The 12228-nt window shown below is 46.2% G+C and overlaps 1 non-coding gene across 1 annotated transcript; it reads right to left on the reverse strand.

Annotated features, from left to right (window-relative positions):
- Window positions 1-834: 834 nt before the first annotated feature.
- On the reverse strand, window positions 835-905 carry trnag-ccc (transfer RNA glycine (anticodon CCC)). The gene has a single exon. It is a non-coding gene; the product is annotated as a tRNA-Gly (tRNA).
- Between the last annotated feature and the right edge of the window lie 11323 nt (window positions 906-12228).

Below are 12228 nucleotides of genomic sequence, written 5' to 3' on the forward strand. Positions count from 1 at the left end.
AGATCACAAAGGACATGTTCAGGAAACCACAGCATCAAGTGCGTGTAGGCGTCCACCTGAAATCTATTTGCTTCTGTGCTTTTCTCAGTGATACACAGTCAGAGAAAAGCCGTCGGGATATTGAATAATCAGCACCAAAATATCAAGGACAACACAGAGGAAATAGTAATGCACTGCTTGAGACAAAGGCTCAAACACATACACGAACACAGATGTGTGCTCACTTTGTGTGGGTATATCTCAGATATCCATATGATTCATGGAAGCTTGCAGTACAGTATGAGGCCATTCGGCCAATCGTGCCAGTGCTGTCCCCTTGAAAGATCAGACGTGCTTTTTCCCGCTGTTATCTGCATTTCCCTGTCCTCTCTCATTCCGCACTGCCCCGCACAAAAGACAAACAGAAGGAGAACACTATGCTAACGAGGAATTGATGCAAGAGCTTTTTATACAGTTCCTCACCGTTTAAAATTATTTTAGGTTCAATTTTTCGCTGTTGATCTTTTCCAAGGAGCACGTTAAGGTGCTGCCCAAATGTTTAAAATTGGGGATGTTAAAATTCCTCCCCGTCGGGGAATTTCACCCCGGTCTCCCGCGTGACAGGTGGGGATACTCACAACTATACTAACGAGGAAGTGAGCAATGTAATGTCTGTCAGAGTAAGAATCGAGCCTGTTACACAGAAACAGGATGCCATTCAGCCCCTGAAAACTGTTGCACAGGAACAGGAGCAGAACATTCATTCCCTTGATCCATTTGCACAGATACAGCTAATATATTATTTATGCTCAAGTGATGTGTTTGCTATGAAATGAATTGTTTAAAATGTTAACCTGCATTGGCCGGGAATCGAACCCGGGTCACCCGCGTGGGAGGCGAGAATTCTACCCCTGAACCACCAATGCACGCCGAGTTACTACATTTCATTTTCTGGTAGCTACAATTTATTTTTGGCTTTTGTTAATACAAGCGGGGACACTGCGTTAACATATAAAGCAAAATGCAGCAGATACTGCATCTGGAATTGTTGACTAAATGCTGGAAACACTTCGAAGGTCCTGGAAGATCTGTGGATAGAGAATCACAGGGTTAACCTCTCAGGTGCATGAGCTCACGGCAGAGCTACGATTTTGCACTTTTCTAGGTGCCGTGGGAGTTTCCTTCCAACGTTGTTTAGCTGCTCAAAAATTACATAATTAAGAAACTAAACTTCCCCAAAAGAATAAATAGGAGCAGGATTGGGCCATTCAGCCCCTCGAGCCCCGCCATTTAATAAGTTCGTGGCTGATGAGATCTTCGACACAACGCAAATTTTCCACCCGTTCCCCATAACCCTTGACTCCCCGACATACAGAACTCGTTTGACGTCTTACAGTGTGGCCCGAGGGACAAGCGACTTCAGTTATGTTGATGGTGTGGACAAGCTGGAATTGCTTTCCTCTGGAGGCTAAGAGGAAAATTAATAAAGGCTTGCAAAATTACAATGGCTTTTGAAAGAGGAAATAAAGAAAACTGCTTTCCATTGGCAGGAGGGATGGTAACCAGAGGTAGAATTGTCTTATGCAGCGAATGTTAAGGCCTCATGAATATCAGGATAAGTTATCACGGCCCAGGTACTCTGTCATTCGAGTCTTGCACACGTAGCTAATGTGGCATTCTTCACACTGGCAATGAGTTGACTGATAGCCGTGCTGTGGTCAGCTAAGTTTGTTAGGGAGATGCAGTCGGCATAATAATACATGGAAGGCGGATAATAACCGTAACTGTTCTGACACTGTGAGGCACACATAAATGTGGGCAATTCAAGTGCCTTGTTCCCAATGTCATTTCCTGCTGACTTTGAAACAGCAGGCATTTTACAGAAGGCAAGGCAAGTGAATGTTGCACCTCGATACCGAATGATGCGCTGCTGACTGTTGAGGCAACAGCAGCGGTGTGGAAAGTTGAAAAATTGATGCATTGTTTTGGCTTTGATTGCTGGCATTTTAAACTGCCAGAAAACGCACTATTTTCCTGACCGGGTAATCGAATTCGGGTCGCGGTGGTGAAAGCGCCGAATCCGAACCACTATACCACCAGGGAAACTGCGAAAAGCGTCTTGCCAGCAAGCAGAACAATGCAGTCTTTCCTCCATGCTTCTTTGAAATTCAGGTCACTTCCACGCCAGGCATCTTTTCGTACAAGATGACATTTTTTAGCGGGATCACAAAGGACATGTTCAGGAACCCACAGCATCAAGTGCGGGTAGGCATCCACCTGAAATCTATTTGCTTCTGACCCACTGACCACAAGCTGACCGATCACAAAGAAAGTGACCAAATGATCACAATCTGAAAGAACACACAGAAACTGACCCATTGACTAAAACCTGATGGAACAAACATTGAAACTCTCACACTGACCACAAACTGACCTAAGACACCGAAAGTGACCCATTGACCACAACCTGGACAAACACACAGAAAGTGACCAACTGAACAAATCATGACTGAAGAAACAGAAACTGACCCACTGACAACAACTTAACCGAACACAGAGAAACTGTACCACTGATCAAACACTGATGGAACTGACAGAAAATGATCCACTGACCACAAACTGACCGAAAACAAAGAAACAAACCCACTGACCACAAACTGACCGAGCACACAAAGACTGGCACAATGAGCTCAACCTGAACAAACTCACAGAAACTGACCCACCGGACACAACATGACCGAACTCACAGAATCTGACAAAATGACATCAACCTTACTGAGCACACAGAACTGACCCACTGACCAAAACTTGAACAAACACAAAGAAACTGAACCACTGAAGACAACCAGACGTAACACACATAAATTGGCTCACTTACCACAACCTGACCGAACACAAAGTAACTGACACACTGTCCACAACCTGATCGAACATACTGATTCTGATACACTAACCACAACGTGACTGAACGCACATAAACTGACATACTGAGCAAAAAGTGACCGAACAGACAGAAACGAACCCACTGACCACAACAAGACCGAAAGCACAGAAACTGACCCACTGACCACAACCTGGCTGATCAAACATAAACTGACACAGTGACCAAGTCCTGACTGAACACACAGAAACTGACCCACTGACCACAACCTGACAAAACACACAGAAACTGGCCCACTAACCACAACATGACCAAACACACAGAAACAAAACCACTGACCACAACATGTTCGATCACACATAAACTGACCCACTGACCACAAATTGACCGAACACACAGAAACTGACCCACTGACCACAACCTGACAGACCACACGGCAACTGACACACTGACGGCAACCGGTACGATCAAACAGAAACTGACCCACTAACCACCACCTTTCCAAACAAACAGAAACTGATCCACTGACCACATACTGACCAAAGTCAACCAAACTGAACCACTGATCACAGCCTGCTCAAAACTCAGAAACTGACCTTCTGATGATAACCTGGCCGGACATGCAGAAACTGGCAAACTGAACACAACCTGACCGAACACACAGAAACTGACCAACGGACCAGAACCTGATCAAAAACACAGAAACTGACACTCTGACCACAGCCTTACCAAACACAAAGAAACTGACCCACTGACCACAACCTGGCTGAACACACAAAAACTGTCCCACTGACCACAACCTGACCAAAGACACTGAAACTGACACACTGACAACAAATTGAACGAGCACACAGAAATTGAGCAACTGACTACATCCTGACCAATCACATAGAAACTGACCCACTGACCACAATCTGACTGAAAACACAGAAACTGACCCATTGAGCAGAACCTGACTGAACACACAGAAACTGACCCACTGACAACACATGACAGAACAATTAGAAACTGGCCCATTGACCACAACCTGACCGAACTGAAGCAGACTGAGCCACTGACCACAACCTGACAAAACATGCAGAAACTGACCTTCTGGCCATGACCTGAGCGAAGACACAGAAACTGACCGACTGACCACAACATGACCAAACACAAAGTACCTGACCCACTGTCAACAACCTGGCTGAACACACAGAAACTGACCCACATCCACAACCTGACAGAAAACACGGAAACTGACACAATGACCACAACCTGAACGAGCACACAGAAACTGACACACTGAACAAATACTGAACGAACACAGTGAAACTGACCCACTGAGCACAACCTGAGAGAGCACGCAGTAACTGAGCAACTGGCCACAAGCTGACCAATCACACACAAACTGACCCACTGACCACAACCTGATCGAACAAACAGAAACTGGCCCACTGACCACATACTGACCGAACTCAACCAGACTGAGCAACTGACCACAACCTGACCGAACATGCAGAGTATCACACACTGACATATCCAGACCGAAAACACAGGATATGATCCACTGACCACAACCTGACCGAACAGACAGAAACTGACCCATTGACCACAACCTGACCGAACAATCACTGAAACTGACCCACTGACCAAAACATGAGAAAGCACACAGAAACTGACCTTCCAACCACAACCTGAGTGAACACAAAGCAACCGACCCATTGACCACAACCTGACCAACTGAACAAATCCTGACAACTTGGCTGAACACACAGAAATTGATCCACGGACCACACACTGACAGAACTGACAGAAAATTATCCACTGACCACAACCTGACCGAACACCCATAAACAAACCCACTGGGCACAAACTGACCGAGCACACAGAAACTGACCCACTGACCACAACCTGACCAAACACACAGAATCTGACAAACTGATGACAACCTGACCGAACAAACAGAAACTGACACATTGAGCACAACCTGACCGAAAAAACACTGAAACTGACCCACTGACCATAACATGACCAAGCACACAGAAACTGACCTACCTACCACAAGCTGACCGAACACACAGAAACCGACCCATTCACCGAAACCTGGCCAAACACACAGCAACTGACCAAATGAACAAATCCTGACAGAACACACAGAAAATGAACATTGGACAACAACTTGACGGAACAGACAGAAACTGACCCACTGACCACACAATGACGGAACCCGCAGAAACTGATCCGCTGACCACAAACTGACTGAACACACAGAAACTGACTAACTGACCATATTTGGACCAAACACACAGAAATTGACACACTGACCACAATTTGTCCGAACAGAGAAACACTGACCCATTGACCACAATCTGACCCAATACACTCACAGTGACCAAATGACCATAACCTGACCGAGTACACCAAAACTGAACCACTGATACAACCTGACGGTGCACAGAGAAACTGACTCACTGACCAGAACATGACCGAACACACAGAAACTGACCCATTGACCACAACCTGACCGAACAAACACTGAAACTGACCCACTGATCAAAACATGATAGAGCACACAAAAACTGACCTTCAAACCACAACCTGAGCGAACACAGAGTAACCGACCCATTGACCACAACCTTTACAAACACACAGTAACTGACCAACTGATAAAATCCTGACAACTTGACTGAACACACAGAAACTGATCCACGGACCACACACTGACGAAACTGACAGAAATATATCCACTGACCACAACCTGACCGAACACACATAAACAAACCCACTGGGCACAACCTGACCGAGAACACAGAAACAGACCCACTGACCACAACCTGACCAAACACACAGAATGTGACAAACTGACGACAACCTGACCGAACAAACAGAAACTGACACATTGACCACAACCTGACCGAAAAAACACTGAAACTGAACCACTGACCATAACATGACCAAGCACACAAAAACTGACCTTCCTAGCACAACCTGACCGAACACAAAAACCGACCCATTGACCGCAACCTGGCCAAACACACAGCAACTGACCAAATGAACAAATCCTGACAGAACACACAGAAACTGAACATCTGACAACAACTTGAAGGAACAGACAGAAACTGACCTACTGACCACACAATGACGGAACCCACAGAAACTGATCCGCTGACCACAAATTGACTGAACACACAGAAACTGACCAACTGACCATATTCGGACCAAACACATGGAAATTGACACACTAAAAACAACTTGTCCGAACAGACAAACACTGGCCCATTGACCACAATCTGACCCAATACACTCAAAGTGACCAAGTCACCACAACCTCACCGAGTACACCAAAACTGAACCACTGACAACAACCTGACGGTGCACAGAGAAACTGACGCACTGACCAGACCCTGACCGAACACACAGAAAGTGACCAAATGACCACAACCTGAGCAAACACACAGATAATGATTCACTGACCACAACCTGACAGAACACACAGAAACTGACTTACTGATCACCGCCTCTCCGAACACACAGAACCTGACCCACTGACCACCACCTGTCCAAGCACACAGTAAGTGACCCACTGATAACAGTTTGACCACACACGCAGAAACTTACGCATGGAACACATCCTGACCGATCAGACAGAAACTGAAACACTGACCAAATCCTGACTCACAATACAGAAACTGACCCATTGACCACAGCCTGTCCCAACACAGAGAAACTAACCCACTGACAACAACCTGACTGAACACACCGAAACTGACAAAATAACCACAACCTGAGTGAACAAACAGAAACTGACCCATTGACCACAACCTGACCGAACACACAGAAACTGATACAATGACCAACTCCTGACTGAGCACACAGAAACTGACACACTGACCACAACTTGAATGAACACACAGGAATTGACCCACTGGCGACAACCTGACCAAACACGCAGAAAGTGACCCATAGACCAGCACCTGTCAAAACACACAGATACTGACCCACTGACAACAACCTGGCTGAAGACACAGAAACTCACTCATCAACACAACCTGGCCGAACACACACAAACTGACCAATGACCACAAACTGACCGAACAAACAGAAACTGACCCACTAACCACAACCTGATGGAACACAGATAAACTGGCCCGCATACCACAGCCAGACTGAGCACACAGAAACTGTCCCACTGACCAGAACCTGACAGAACACATAGAATCTGACCCACTGTACAAATCCTGGCCGAACACACAGAAACTGACCCACTGACAACGTTTTGACGATACACACAGAAACTGACCCACTGACCAGATCCTCTCCGAACAGTCAGAAATTGACCCATTGAACACAACCTGACCGAGTACATAGGAACTGACACACTGAGCAAATCCTGATCGAACACACAGAAACTGGGACACTGACAAAAACTTGACTGAACACACAGAAACTGACCCACTGACCACAAACTGAAGGAATCGACAGAAATTGTTCCACTGACCACAACCTGACTGAACACACAGAAACTGACCCACTTAACACATTCTGAACGGACTCACAGAATATGACCCACTGACAAAAATCTGACCGAGCACACAGTAACTGACCCAGTAACCACAACCTGACCAAACACACACAAACTCACCCACTGACCACAACATTACCGAACACACAGATCCTGACTCACTGACCACAACCTGACCAAACACACAGAAACGGACCCACTGACCACAACCTGATCGACCACACAGAAACTGAGCAACTGACCACAAACTGACCGAACACACAGAAACTGACACACTGACCACAACTTGAATGAACACACAGGAATTGACCCACTGACGACATCCTGACCAAACATGCAAAAAGTGACCCGTAGAACAGCACCTGTCAATACACACAGAAACTGACCCACTGACAAAAACCTGGCTGAAGACACAGAAACTGACTCATGAACACAACCTGGCCGAAACACACAAACTGACCAATGACCACAAACTGACCGAACACACAGAAACTGATCCACTAACCCCAACCTGATGGAACACAGAGAAACTGGCCCACATACCACAGCCAGACTGAGTACACAGAAACTGTCCCACTGACCAGAACCTGGAAGAACACATAGAATCTGACCCACTGAACAAATCCTGGCCGAACACACAGAAACTGACCCACTGACAACATTCTGAAGATACACACAGAAACGGACCCACTGACCACAACCTGACCGAACACACAGAAACTGACACACTGCCCACAACCTGACCGAAAACACAGAAACTGTCAACCTGACCTCACCCTGACTGAACACGCAAAAACTGACACAGTGACCAAGTCCTGACTGAACATACAGAAAATGACCCACTGACCACATCCTGACAAAAGACACATAAACTGACACAATGACCACAACCTGAACAAACACACAGAAAGGGACCCACTGACGACAATCTTATCTAGCACGCCAAAACTGACCCACTGAACACATCCTGACCTAACACATAGAAACTGACCCACTGACTACAACTGACCGATCACACAGAAACTGCCACGCTGACCACTACCTTAACGAACACACAGAAACTGACGCAGTGAACAAATCCTGACTGAACACACATAAGCTGACCCACTGACTACATCTTGGCCAAACACACAGAAACAGACCCACTGACCAAATCCTGACCGAACACACAGAAGCTGACCCACTGACCACAACCGGACCGAGCATACATAACCGGACCCACAGACCACAAACTGACCGAACACACAGAAGCTGACCCACTGAACACAACCTGATCGATCACGCAGGAAACGACCCACTGACCACAACCTGACCGAATGCACTGATAATGTCACACTGAGCACAAACTGACCGAACACACAGAAACTGACCCATGGAACACAACGTGACTGAACAAACACTGAAACTGACCCACTGACCACAAACTGAATGAACAAAAACTGTAAATAACCCACTGACCACAACCTGACTGAGCTCACAGAAAAGGTCCTTCCTACCAAAACCTGACCCAACACAACGAAAACACAGAAACTGACCAACTGAACACATCCTGACCGAGCAAACAAAAATTGACCCACTGGCGACAACCTGACCGAACACACAGAAACTTCCCCATTGACCACACACTGATGGAACCCACAGAAACGTATCCACTGACCATAAACTGACTGAACACACTGAAACTGACTAACTGACCACAACCTGACCGAGCAAACAAAAATTGACCCACTGGCGACAACCTGACCGAACACACAGAAACTTCCCCATTGACCACAACATGAACGAACACACAGAAACTAACCCACTGAAATTAACATGAATGCACACACAGGAACTGACCCACTGAACACAACCTGACTGTACACAACAAAACTGAACCATTGACCACAACCTGGCCAAACACTCAGAAAGTGGCCAGCTGAACAAATACGGACCGAACACACAGAAACTGACCCAATGACAATAACTTGAACGAGCATACAGAAACTGTCCGACTGACCACACACTGACAGAACCCACAGAAACTGATCCACTGACAACATCATGACTGAACAGACAGAAACTGACCCACTGTTCACCTACTGGCCGAAAACACAGAAACTGACCCACTGATCACCACCTTTCCGAGCACACATAAACTGACCCACGGTCCACATACTTACTGAGAACCAGAAATTGACCCACGGACTAAATCCTGACCAAACACACAGAAACTGACCCACATAACTCCAAATGCCCAAGCACACAGACACTGACCCGTTGACCACAACCTGACTGAACTTACACTGAATCTCACACACTGACCACTATCTCACCGAGCACACTGAAACTGACCCATTGGCCACAACCTGGCCAAACACACAGAAAGTGATCAACTGAACAAATCCTGACCGAACACACATGACCTGGAACACTGACAATTACATGACTGAACACACAGAATCTGTCCCACTGACCACAAACGGAAGGAATCGACAGAAATTGATCCACTCACCACAACCTGACTGAACACACAGAAACTGACCCACTGAACACCTCCTGAACGAACTCATAGAATCTGACACACTGACCAAAACCTGACCGAGCACACAGTAACTGACCCACTGACCACAACCTGACCAAACACACACAAACTCACCCACTGACCACAACCTGATGAAACACACAGAAAATGACACACTGCCAACAACCTGACCGAACATGCAGAAACTGTCACACTGATCTTAACCTGACTGAACACACAAAAATTGACTCAGTGACCTAGACCTGAGTGAACACATAGAAAATGACGACTGACCACAACCTGACAAAACACACAGACACTGACACAATGACCACAACCTGAACAAACACACAGAAAGAAACCCACTGACCACAACCTGATCTAGCACACAGAAACGGACCCACTGAACAGATCCTGACCAACCACAAAGAAACTGATCCACTGACCACAACTGACCGATCACACAGAAACTGGCACACTGACCACAACCTGAACGAACACACAGAAACTTACCCACTGACCACAACCTGACCGAAGACTCAGAAATTGACCCACTGACCAAATCCTTACCGAACACACATAAACTTAACCACTGACCACAACCAGTCCGAGCAAACAGAATCGGACCCGCTGAACACAAGCTGACCGATCACACAGAAGCTGACCCACTGACATAACCTGACCGAAAGCACTGATAATGTCCCACTGAGCCCAATCTGACCGAACACAAATAAACTGACCCATGGACCACAACCTGACTGAACAAACACTGAAACTGACCCACTGACCACAACCTGAATGAAAAAAACTGAAACTGACTCACTGACCAGAACCTGTCCGAGCTCACAGAAAAGGGACTTCATACCAAAACCTGACCCAACACACCGAAACTGACCCATTGACCACAACCTGGCCAAACACAGATAAACTGACGAACTGAACAAATCCTGACCGAACACACAGACACTGAACCACTGAAGCAACTTGACCGAACGAACAAAAACTGACCCACTGACAACACACTGATGGAACCCACAGAATCTTGAACACTGACCATAAACTTACTGAAAACACTGAATCTGACTTACTGATCACCACCTGACAGAGCAACCAAAAATTGACCCTCTGGCGAAAACCTGACCGAACACACAGAAACTGACACAGAGACCAACACCTGTCCTAACACACAGAAACTGACCCATTGACCACAACCTGGCTGTTTTTTAGTATTCTACTGTTTAGTATTTAGCATTCTAGTTTTATTATTAATAGTTTAGTTGTTTTTAAAAAAATATTCTACTGTTTAAACGACCTGTATGGTTCATGAGGGTAGCCGCTGTTTTACGAACTCATCCACAATTTTCCACTTTATTAATTATTTTATTGTTATTATTAAACAATTCTGTCAGTACTGTTTCTTCACTTATCTGCTACGACAGTCAATCACTTCTGGATATAAGATCGTCCGGAGATATAGGACTTACCCCCGATTTTTCGAACTGTGATTCTGCTGCTACTACCATCAACCCTCCCACCTGCTTACCTGACTTCATTCCTGTGATCAGGACGCGACGACGGCGCAAGCGGGGCAGACGAGCAGGTGCATTAGTGAAGCTGATGCGACGTGAACACCACCCCCCCCCTCCGATTATTATCCTGGCGAATGTGCAGTCATTGGACAATAAGCTGGACGAAGGAGGGAGGCTCACCTTACAGCGAGACATTAAGAACTGCAATGTCTTGATTTTTACTGAGACTTGGCTTGATCCATCGACACCAGCTTTGGCCATTCAACCAGAGGGATTCAACATTCACCGGCTAGACCAAACAAAAGACTCGGGGAGGAATAGAGGGGGTGGAGTATGCTTTATGATCAACAATTCTTGGTGTTCCAACGTGGAACTACTTACATCTTCTTGTTCACCCGATCTTGAACACCTGATGATCAAATGCCGACCATTCTACCTCCCGAGAGAGTTCTCATCCGTGATAATTACAGTGGTGTATATTCCACCACTAGGCCAACGCAAATAGGGTACTAAACGAGCTGTATGGGATCATTAGCAGGCTTGAAAGTTCCCATCCAGAGGCTGCATTCATCGTGGCTGGCGATTTCAACAAAGCCAAGCTGAGGAAAGCACTGCCTAAATACCATCAGCATATCACCTGCCCAACTCGAGCCAAGAACACACTAGATCACATTTACACTCCATTCCGGGATAGATACAAGGCCCTCCCCCGCCCTCCCTTCGGCAAATCAAATCACAACTCCATCCTGCTGCTACCTATAGGCAGAAACTGAAACAGGAAAAGCCTGTGATGAGATCTCTACAACGCTGGTCGTATCAATCAGACGCTATGTTA

The sequence above is a fragment of the Somniosus microcephalus genome, unplaced genomic scaffold, assembly GCF_052327205.1.
Source record: "Somniosus microcephalus isolate GS21.2 unplaced genomic scaffold, FLI_Smic_1.0 unresolved_chr8, whole genome shotgun sequence".
NCBI lineage: Eukaryota > Metazoa > Chordata > Chondrichthyes > Squaliformes > Somniosidae > Somniosus > Somniosus microcephalus.